Consider the following 12227-nt stretch of genomic DNA (forward strand, 5'->3'; position numbering starts at 1 on the left):
CCTTAATGTCAGAGACCAAGTTTCACACCCATACTGAACCACAGGCAAAATTATAGTTTTGTATATTCTAATTTTTATGTTTTTGGACAGCAGACGAGAAGACAAAAGGTTCTGGACTGAATGGTAGCAAGCATTACCCGAGTTCAGTCTCCTCTTAATTTCCTCCTGAATCAGGTTTCGATCTGTTATCGTTGTTCCCAAATATCTGAACTGTGCCACATCTTCAAAACATCTGTTTCCTAACTTTATGTCATGATTTTGCCTGCATTTTGGTGACGAGACAGTAACATATACTTGGTTTTCTCTGTGTTTACTTCTAGACCAACCTCTTTACTTGCGTCAATTAAAGTTTGTGTGTTTTTCTTTATGGTATCTACATTATCACCCAGTAGATTCACAATTAGTAGGCTTATAATGTGGCTTGCAATGTCTGGGGAATAGAATCCAGTGGCAGGCTTTTTTGGCGCAAGATTCCAAGGGAACTCCTGACCGGGTGGATGACTACTACCTGGCCAAGAAAAGTATTCACACCTCTCTCCCTGTTTGAATGTTAGAATGGGGATATTAGGAGAGTAAATGCATTACTTCTCTGAAGCCGCCACTGATCCAGCAGATCCCATCTCATTAACCATGCAGTTACTGTCAGCGTCAGTGTTTTCTGAGCTCTGCACGCTATACCGGGATACTCACCGCACAAGAATCATTATCGAAGAGCTTACAGAATTCGTATGAGGCCTACGTTTTCAGTGGCGTACACAAAAACTCAAAGAGCGTTCTTAATATTTTTCTAAAGTCTTTACGAAAAAGAAACAAAGACTCCACAGAGCGTATGTCACAATAGAATACACAAAATGTTTCTTTTATTTAACAGGGTTTTATTGCACAGTTTTCTGTTGTATCCCGTTGACAAACCCCGATCTCAGGTGGCGGTAGTGACGCTGACAGGCTGTCCAGTGATTTAGGTTAGCCCCTTCTAACGGATCCAAAAGAGTAGGCGACTCCCACCCTTTCACCTGAGGCCGGAAACAGATGCAGTTTCCGAAATGTCATGTTCTTCAAATATCGGACGATGGACAAAGTAAAGAAAAAAAACAATAATCCTGATAAGAATTAATAAAAGTGTTCTAAGAATGCCTGCAAAATACTAATGACGGTTTTTGCCACAGTGTCGGAAAATTTCGTGTTATTAATCACTAAGTTCTGGGGGCACGCGGTAGCGTAGTTGGTTGAGGCACTATGCTGCAAAGCGGAAGGTCGCGGGTTCGATTCCCGATGATATCATTGCATTTTTTCAATTGATATAATCCTTCCAGCCGCATATGGCCCTGGGGTTGACTCAGCCTCTGACTGAAATGAGTACCAGGAATCTTCCTGGGGGTAATGAGCGGCCAGCGTGTAAGGCTGACAACCTCACCGCGATCTGTGACCCGATTGTCTAGAACAGTGTTCCGCAACCGGTGTGCCGTCACAAGGTGAAAGGTGTGACGCAAACTTTTACCTATTGTAAGAAATTCATTGTCGAATTGTATTCGTTTTATTTTATCCCAGTTGCCGTGTTTCATATGCTTGTATTTTATTCTCAGCCACTGCACTGATTAAATAAGATGATGTTTGTTTATTCTTTATTATATGCCGTGATTTTTTTATGTACAGTAATGTTGTATTCTAAGAAATTAAACGTAAATTATTTACTCACAGTTGTTGTTACATCATTAGTTTTCATTATTGATTAATTTTTATTTTTCTCGCATCTACGCAGCTTCTTTGATATGCTTGCCGCATGTTCTGTGTACGTGCTTTTCCCTAAAACTGCAGAGATTAGCATGGATTCTCCTGTCTTTTATAACGCTGTTTTGGTATTTGCCCCTGTTTGTTAGAAGTTAGAGCTTCTTCAACTTTATGACTTTCTTCCTGTAACGATGCACCCATCGATTGCTGGACTTCATTTAAAATTATAAATATTTCAAAAATAAGTCTGTATAGTGTCACTTCTTCCGTTTGAAGAGTAGAGATCCCGTCTTTTACAACTGTTTCGGTTCTATTACAGCTGCGCTCTGAAGTAGTTCGCAAATTTTGGTTGCCAGTTAGAGAATTACAGATGGGTCGTTTGAGATGTCCCCGACTGTATGGCCACTTGCTGACGGCAAAAAGTGGTGATGGACACAATTAAAAAGAACATTTAGAAATGCTGCAGCAGAAATTCAATAAGTATTTTGGAGAGAGTGTACAAGATTTCGACTGGGTTCGTGATCCATTTGTTGTGAATTCAGAACATCTTCCGATTAATATACAAGAGGAACTCGGAGATTTAAAAGCAGACAGAACATTGAAACTACAACTTCTCGAAGTGCCTTTGGATACGTTTTGGTTGGCAATAAGGAGTGAATACCCAGCTATCTCCGAGTTGGCAGTTAATGTGTTATTGCCATTTTCAAGTACATATTTGTGTGAACTGGGCTTCTCGACGTTAACTGAAATTAAGACATCAAAGAGGGAGCGGCTCAAATCCATCGATGAAGAAATGAGACTTGCGTTGTCAACGATTCCACCACGGATCAGTCGCCTGTGTGCAGCTACGCAGGCGCAAGTATCAGTTTGAGGGTATGAGTAGAATTACTGTATTTATTTTAATAGTAATAGAAGCGTATTTTCTACACTCTATAGTGAATTAAAGTTCATTCATTGGTAATAAACGCACGAGTCGATTCCTGTTTAATGATAATAAAATAACAATATAATAATATTATAGTAATAAGTTGATCACGTTACGTATTTATATTAATTGTCTGATATCATGCGTTCTTGAGGGGAATAACATTTTGGTGTGCCGTGTTGAGTCATGGTGTTCCGCGAGTAGAAAAATGTTGCGGAACACTGGTCTAGAAAATGTGATAGCCTCAACGTCTCACAACCTTATGGGCCTCCACGGCCTGTTACAGGGATAGCTTTACCTTTTTTAATCGCTAAGTTACGAGAAATTGTATTTGTTTTTACCTGAGATGGAAAGCGGGGGAATTTCGTGTCGCTTGGAGAGTCATGTATTCTTGCGTCTACTACCTCTTTATATTCTTGTGATATAAGACTGCAAACGATTTCTGGAGAAAAAAAATAATAAACACGTAAGATTCTGAAGTAATAATTTGAAGTTATGAAGCAATACCGAATGAAAGAAAATTTCACAGAATCTATTAAATCATGAATATATAAAGTTGAGCCAAATTTTTTGTGTAGGCGGTACATTATTAAGTTAAAAATACCTGACGTATCCTATAGCAAGGTATTTCATTTAGAGGTAAAAAGATACTTATACATTTGGTCTGCAATATATAAAGAAATATGGGAGATGTGACTATTCAACCGTCCCTGATTAAGCGTGTAAATAGGCTACGTTACGAATTTGTATGGTTAATTTCTGATATAAGAGTTCATCGCAAGATGGATAAGAGAGAATAATGTACTTCTTTTGGCTTATTTTGGACTTCACCCATCGTCTGGTATGTAAAAGACAAAAAGACAAAAAACCACGACGTTTCGGAGACTGGATCTGTCTCCGTCTTCAGGTGGATAGGGAAGGATAAACCTACTCAGTTCGGCCCCTTAGAAAGAGCTAGTCTCAATCACTGGACCAGTGATTGGTTTATCCTTCCCTATCCACCTGAAGACGGAAACAGATCCAGTCTCCGAAACGTCGTGGTTTTTTGTCTTTTTGTTTTTTACATACCAGACGAAGGGTGAAGTCCAAAATAAGCCAAAAGAAGTACAGTGTACACCATCGTCAGAATCCTTTCAAGTCTAGGAGAGAATAAATATATAAACTGATTGGTACATGCAACATACGAGCTTCAAGACCACACACAGGATTTCTTTCATTGGCTTCTTGCATAGGTAAGTCGCACAGGCAAACTTTCCATAGAACAACACTATAAATAATAGAATAATTTAAACTAAAATAAAGATAAATTCCAAGTTAATTTTTTTATGTCTAGACATATGCGAATGCCGCAATCTTTATTTCTAACAAAGTGCTAGATAACCTGTATAGCCCCTTGACCGAATCTCATGGCCGGCAAGTTTTTTAGGTCTCCTCAGGCTAACTGGAGGTGACACGTGCCATGCAGTCATACTACGATACCACGACGCTTCGCAGCCGCTTTCAGAACTCATCCTGGACCATCATCTGCTTCATATAGTATACTGAACGGCATATGCAGAGTACAGTAATGGCGGGCTATTGGCTTCCCAGCTCTAATTTAAGGACGTTAAAATAAGTTCCAGTATATTAGAGAGGGATCTTTTCTATCTTTGAGAGCATCTTATGAATTTCCCTGATCAGTTGTCTGTCTCTTATATCTGCAACAAGGCAAGTCCAACTTGTGAGAAGAGGCTAATGTTGATATCTTTTTGTAGCACATAATGTTAGTATCAGTGTAGCCTTACTTGAAGGCTGCAACACCGTGAACATTTCAGGATTGCAACACAGAACTTGCAATTCTAACTTTCTGTAATTGTGTGTAGATGTAACATGTTTTATAATGACGGCCATGAACTGCATAGGGGAGGACTGTACAAACAAATATTGTCTCAACCGCAGGGGTGGAATGGTTTTTCGGTTCTCGGTAAACGTCCCAGACTAGAAGTAGACGCTTCAGATGAGCAAAGAAACTCTGAGGTATGATCGACAAACATAAAAATAAAATTATACAATGCAGTCTCATTCCTACAGGCGTCACTGTTGAGCACAGTAATTTTGACGCCTTTAGACATTAGAAATAACGTAAAGTTGCGCTTGTACCTAACTAATTAAGCATTACACCATGAAGTCGTGTGGGGGAGTGGATGTGTAGATTCACGTTTTCTTGACCTCAACACCGGATGGAGATGAGTGGTCAGATTAACGCCCCGGCCGCTTTACCTCCGGGGAAAGAGCCCCCAGTACTCACTGGATATGAAGCTGGGTGAGCCTCAGAACTAGCCTGAACGACGTAGAGAAGAGACAAGTTTTGTCCCTACTGGGACTCGAACTCCGACCCTTCGGTCGTCCAGCTATACCGACTGAGCTCTCCCGCTTCCTAGACATCAGAAAGAGTTTTCTTAAAATGAAGTGGTCTGGAACTAAGTAGACGGCGCCTATCAGCGTCTACCCTCATTTCCGGTCATACTCAGGGTAAAAAAAGAGAAGACCATGTGCATTACGTACTGGCAACTGTAAAAACATTTCATATGGGAGCCAGCAAGAATACGAATCAAAATAAAGACAAAATGTTATAGATCCGTCCTCATATTGACTGGGATTGTTTTTGTCATTAGAAAGTCGAGAGAGACAGAACTTAGTTGGTCGACCCGCCTCAGTTTCCGTTCTAACGGCGCTGCCTGACGTCTATACCCCCGATGTTTTCCTCTGAATTGTGAAAACTATAATCCCGTCGCGATTTAATGATCAATCATATTAGCGCGTACCTCCTCCACATATAATTGGCCCAGAATCATGTGTCGGCCAGGCGCGCGCCCAGTTGTGTTTTATTTGCGAACACTGTTCTGCTAGGTAGTTAAAGCAGCAATCTGTGAGAAATGTTCTGTCCGCTCTACGCTGCTGCGAGGTTTCCTCGATCATTGAACGCTCTGTATTTTGAACGCTGCAAGTCTGCGACTTCACACTTCGATGTGACATGCGGATCTCACGACAGGATTCTTCCGCCCGAGTGGGAAGTTTCTATGTCAAGGATAATTACACTGCGGTCCCTGTTTCCGGACCCTAGTATGTGAACAGGGTTTGTGCCACACTTGCTTCCTTTTGCACGCATAAAATGTCGTTTTAATACGTGTATTATTTTGTTATGTTGTAATATTTAACTTAAAAAATGATGTGTATATTGTATGACTTTAAAGGATCAAGCACTTCGTAATTTTGTTATTCTGGATGCTAATTTCAATGTTTATATAAATCCTGTTTGTAACAGAGTTGTTAAATAAACTACAAATAAATCAGTAACAATGGGTACTGCGTACTCTGAACAGAAGATGCACGACTCTTCAGCCCCGAACATCGATGTAGCAGGTTCTTCAGAAAAGTTGACAAATATCTACCAGACTACACTGCGTCACATTCCAGAAGACAGCGATCTTTATAATCACCGTTGTAAGAACATCAAATCGCACAAAAACGCACAAACCGCTACTGCGTGTTTGCTGCGCGGAAACTACGACCGGGAAGAAGTACGTAGTTTGTTCTCGCGAAGGACACAACTTGTTTACATCTTGCAGGCACCGGACTGCATGCAAGACTGGAAATTTCCTGCGCAAATTGCATGCCATAACTCACAGCCTAACATCCTCTTCTGGCCCGCGACTTGGCATGATTAGAAGTCTCCGAGCGTTCTTCCCAAACACATTCTTTCTTCCAATTATCTCAGACACACTCTATGTTCTATATCCTAACAAAGGACTCAATATCACACTCGTTATTTAGGTATATAAAAAAAGTAAAGCTCTCTCTGTAACAGGCCGTGAAGGCCCATAGGACTGTGAGACGTTGAGGGTCCCACATTATCTAGACAATCGGCTCAAAGATGGCGGTAAGGTCAGCCTTACGAGCCTGCCGCTCTTAACTCCCCAGGAAAATTATTTAATTAATTCCCGGTACTCATTTGTGTTAGAGGCTGAATCGACCACAGAGCCATAGTGCAGCTGGAAGGATTAGATCAATTAAAAAAAAATTCAATGACCTCATCGGGACTTAAACCTGCGACCTTCCGGCTTGTAGCATAGTGCCTCAGCCAACTATGCTACCGCATGCTCCCATTTACGTAGATATAATAGTTCAAGTCATGTACAGAAGTCATGCTTCAATATGGAAGAATATACTCGCTGAATAATTCTGTTGTTTCTTGGTTATTTATGTACAACTTTCCTCCACTACCCAAACAGTTTCGTGGTATGGTTCTATGGCGTAATACTGAGTGCATCAGCAACGTATCTCTCACCTTAAGATAAAACACACCGGTAGACTGTGGAAGTAACGGGAGACCGGAGAAACTTACATAATGAAGAGCCCCATTATCTGACGTTTTGAACCAAATATGGCGATAAACTAAGAACGAAGAGAAGAGAGGTGAATTTAGGAAGTGTGGAAGAAATGTATACAAAATGTTATTCGGAAAACCTGAAAGAAAGCGTCCACTTGAAAGAAACATGGGCGGATAATACGTATTAAAATAGACATTCAAAGGAAAGGGTGTGAGGATTGGACTTGAATCACGTAGCTTAAGATAGGGTCTAGTGGTGGACTATTTTCCATTTTCTTTAGCCTAGGTCGTTTATTCAGAGGATCCGTCCAGGTCCGAGACTTTTTTTAAATTTTCTTAACAAGCTTATTTTTTACGGCGAAGAGATGCTAGTCCCACGTCCAACCCCCAAGCTGGAGGACCACCCCTTATCGTCTGTCCGCGATTGCTTATTCAATATATTCTGAGCTTCCCTCCATACCTGGAGGGCGTCTCCTCCATTCGCAACCTGAGGCCGCGCCATGCCGTGGTGACAAGGGATCCACAGAGAGATAGGATGGGATGGTATGGATTGGATTGATCTGGATCAGGATACGAACCATTGGGGTGCTCTTGTGAACATGGTAATGAACCTTCGGGTTCCATAAAATGCTGGGAAGTTCTTCAATAGTTGCACAATTGGCGGCTTCTCAAGAAGAGTTCAGCTACATGAGTGAGTGAGTTGGGGTGGATTCTCTTGGAAACCGCAATGAAGTTTTTGACTCGCCAGACGACTATTGGCTTCTCATGAAGAATGTTGCTTCAACGAATTAGACCAACCAGCACTGCAGTAACACGACAAATTTCCGGTTCGAACCTTTGATGAGGATCCGGCTGCACTACTTTAATTGAGAAATTTCGCATTTTTTCTCAGTTCTTCCATATAAATACCAGCTACGATGACGTAACCATTTTGGGCTATTTCTAATGGTCCATCATTTGTTATTATTTCTAGCAGCGACTTTAATTTCTAACATCGTGCATACTAGGTACTTATTTACGACTGATGTTACTACTGCTACCACTGATCAACGTTAATCCCCTATACGCATGCCCTGAGTAGCGCTGGACAGAATACCGCTGAAAGTGAAATCTCGGGTGAGATGCTTACCTGGCCCACATTCCTTCTGACCGGCAGGCAGATGTTTCGCCCCGGGACACACCAGGTGTGTTGCACCGCACCTTTATTGGAAATGTCAACAATCTAGTAAATTATCGTATAATATTCATCACCTTGCAAGCACAAAACAACTTCTATGCTGCACCTTGCGGAGGTCAAGATGGGTACGGCATGACAACTGAGGCACGCGAGACTCATGTTGCCCGCGAGATTCTTTCTTCTAAAGAAGGAAAAAAAAAACGGGGTTTTGATTGGGAGAACCTCTTGGGAATATACATGTTGGGAAACTCAGACGCAGACGGAAGGAACTGAAAATGGACTGTGAATAAAATAGCTCGCAACGGTGTTCATGTTACGAATTTTTCAGGTTTCCATAACAGACGGTAATTTGAAGAAAGCAGTCTTCTGGGATTTGGCACCGTGTATATGTGGTGTTAACCGACGTTTCGGAGGAACGTATCGCCTCCATCTTCAGGGTAGAAGAAAAAATATAAGAAATCTGCAAGCGAAGAGACCNCGGTAATTTCTTGACTAACTGGATGGCTTTTGGCTCCTTAAGGGAGACTGTACCACGGAAACGTAAAATAAACGCGTAATGACTCCCAGAGTTATGAGACAGAAGAAATATGGTCATGAGTCTCACGGGACCCGGAACCACGACAAAAAATAGGATGTTGCACTCTGGAATTCAAGATCCTTGCTCCTGATACTTACAGAACTTCTGGCACCTCTATTCTTGACTTGAATCTTTGTCTGGAAATGGCAATTCAGACATCTTTCCATGATTGTCATCAGTGCCTTCACAGAAATTCCGGGAAATTACCTTACAATAGGGCAACGTCATTTATTTACATGTATAATTTAGTTAATGATGCTGTGAGTAACTCAGGCTATATACTGAGAAATAGCTGGATAACATTGAATAATGAAGTGGAAAAATGTATAAGGATGTGGTCATGGCCTAATTTGAAGTTAATACTCTGGAATTTGCCTGGAGGAACTGAGGAAAACCACGAAACCTTCAGTCAAGCTAGTCAACGTCAAAGTCACTTGTGGTTGACGGTCAGTCAATCAATCTGTCTTGACCAGATACTATGTGTACTTCCTGTTTGATAGCTACTGTCCTGTCCATATTGGGCGCCCTCTCTGATGAGAGGATGGGGTCAGGATAGTGGGGGCTATCATGTATACTATAGCCTCAGGATGGACTGCGACGCTGCCTCTAACAGATTCTCTAGTGTTGTGTGATATGTAACTGACTGTTGCCTAGCGATGGCCTGCGTGACTGTTGATAAGGGAGCGTCTGGCTGTCATGTCACAATATTGCATCTCAGAATTGTTATGAACATGATTAAGATATTTCAAAATATAGTTCAATGGCATGCTTTTGTGAGTACAGTAATGAACTTTGAGGTTCTGAAAAGCATGAAATACCCTGTCACTGTGAATGGCCATTGACTGAATGCACAAAACTCTGTTCCAGTAATTTATTTGGAATTTATAAACTGTATATTTTGGAACTACTCAGAATTCTTGAAAATATGTAGTACAATATCTATTTGAACAAATTTTTGCATAACTGACCAACTCCACATAGCAGTCCTTGGGAGGCTAGCAGTCATTCAGCTAGCAAGTAAATTCCTTGCCTATTACAGACCTAGGAGGCCCCCAAATTTTAATTTCATATATGTGCTTCAAAGTGAAAACTTGCTATTATATTACACGTTAAAATACAATTAGCTGTATAAATCTTAATGTTGTACTGAAGCATCCTGTTGCATGTCACATATTTTTACTTCTTATTCACCATCTCACATGCAAACGTGTTAAAATCTGGTGCACCAGTGATGTGAAAAATCATTTTAAAATAGAAAAAAATATTAATTTTTAATATTTTAACACACGTTTGCATATGAGATGGTGAATAAGAAGGGGAAGTATAAATTTTATTAGGGTGGGAGGTGAACAGTCATGACTCAGATACAAACCTTGTTTAGAAACAAAGGTTTCCATAGTGATCCACATGCTACATCCCTATGACCAACCATCTATCACCTTCCTGATGACTGAGCATGAAACTGTGTTTACACACAGCATGGGGAAAGACCAGAATTTATGTTAAAGGAGAATGCATTTTACAGACTAATAAACTAATTTTCAGATTTTACAAACCAGTATTTCATCACTGCTAAAATAGAACTCGTGTCCATGTGGGTCAGTCTGCATTATGTCTCTCTACCTATAGACAAACACAGAAAAACGCACACAAACATCCATGCCCTGAGTGGGATTCGAACCCAGGATCCTGGCTACCGAGCGAGCAAAGACAGTGCGTGCCTTAGACCGATCGGCTACCGTGGCCAGCTAAACTGACACATACCCTTACCTAACTACACAGTTAGACACTACTAGACACTGCTACCACTGCACTGCACTGAATCGAATGTGTACATAAATACAGTGGGAACACTGACCTGTCTCTCTTGCAATACCTAATGTGCTTACCCTTTGATATTAATTAAGAAATAGGTAACTACCATAGTAAGAGGTAAATACCTTCATATGGATAATTAATACTGAAAACTTGTTGGCCATTCTGTGTAAGAAGACTTACACACATGGACTTTGACCTTCAACAAGTTTTCACTAGTACTATCACAGAAATATGTTAGACTACATTGTACTACACCCAACATTAAAAAACATTATGTGATTCAGAAAATCTCAGTAAGGAAACACCTATACAAGTGGCAGCATTCCTACAGAACGACACATTGCGTACTGCACAAGACAGTCACAATGATATATGCTAACTGGGGTGATCCCACTCTCAAGGATGTGGCATACACCCACACACTTCTTTGGCCTGGAGTAGTGTGAATGAGTTAATCTTTGAGGGGAGGGCCTTGCACTGTGATAATAAATGAATTTATAAAAATATATGTTTCTTATATGAGGAAAAATTAACTACAGTCAGAATAGATCAATAAATGAACTAAACGAACTGTATGATCATATGATTGTACGAGCTTTAAGATTTATCAAAAAAGTAATCTGTATAAATTAACATAAAATAACATTTTCCTTATTTTACTAACATACACATCACTTTAAAATCAATCTCATGAGAATCTGACCTAGACCAATACCCTTCAGAAATCAGACAGAATGTACTCAAATGTTCCATAACAGAAATCGTTATGACACAAAGAAATGCAGAGTTTGGTAGCCAAATTCCTAACAAGAAATCAAATGGAACCTTCGAACAGCAGACACTTGTACCATACTGAAAGGGTTATACTTGTAAATGTTGCTTTCCTATTACCAGTGCCCAAAAATTGCTTCCCACTGGTCCTTGTCATGCCTCCCTAACATGCTGACCCAAGTACAGCCAGTAACAGAGCATTCAGATGTAAACAGATCCATGTGTGTGGCAGTGACTTCATCATAACATAATTCAGATCACATGCAAGCCATCTGCAGTGAGTAATGCTCACACTGGAGAATGTCATATCGCACCTAACAGCACATGAACTTATAAAGTACACAGGAAGACAGGTGTGCCTAGGGGGCATGCAGTAGCATTGTTGGTTGAGGGACTATGCTACAAGCTGGAAGGTCACAGGTTCAATTCCTGATGAGGTCATTCAATTTTTTTCGATTTACCTAGTCCTTCCAACAGTACTATAGCTATGGAGTTGATTCAGCCTCTTAATAGAGTACCAGGTCTCTTCTTGAGGAGAGATAGGGTGGCTGGCACACAACGCTGACACACTTATCGCCATATGCGAGTTGACTGTCTAGAAAATGTGGGACCCTTCATGTTTCACAAACCTATGGGCATCCACGGCTTGTTAGAGGGATAGCATTACCTTTGGTGCGCTTAACATACCACTTTACTGCCTGCCAAATTCAACATGCAGACTGCACACATCGAAGTCAAAAGATGGCTCACATGTACAGAATAGGGGAGAATGGCCTACGCCTTAGCATTTGAAGCACAGACTGTATTTTATGACTGTGGAAGAGTATATGCTGGCCAGAAAACACGATTAATATTATATATG

The 12227-nt window shown here is 40.7% G+C and overlaps 1 protein-coding gene across 2 annotated transcripts in view; it reads right to left on the reverse strand.

Annotated features, from left to right (window-relative positions):
- The window catches only part of LOC111873223 (protein twisted gastrulation), an 18259-nt gene extending 11984 nt beyond the window's left edge, over window positions 1-6275 (reverse strand). The window contains exons 1-2 of one of the 2 annotated variants that reach the window (XM_023867755.2): window positions 6007-6275; window positions 2995-3095 (exon numbers count right to left, since the gene is read on the reverse strand). The gene's annotated coding sequence lies outside the window, so the exon portion shown is untranslated. The remainder of the gene's footprint in view (window positions 1-2994; window positions 3096-6006) is intronic. The other variant, XM_023867754.2, reaches the window with a different exon arrangement.
- Between the last annotated feature and the right edge of the window lie 5952 nt (window positions 6276-12227).

Source organism: Cryptotermes secundus, unplaced genomic scaffold (genome assembly GCF_002891405.2).
Source record: "Cryptotermes secundus unplaced genomic scaffold, Csec_1.0 scaffold1849, whole genome shotgun sequence".
Taxonomy (NCBI): Eukaryota; Metazoa; Arthropoda; class Insecta; order Blattodea; family Kalotermitidae; genus Cryptotermes; species Cryptotermes secundus.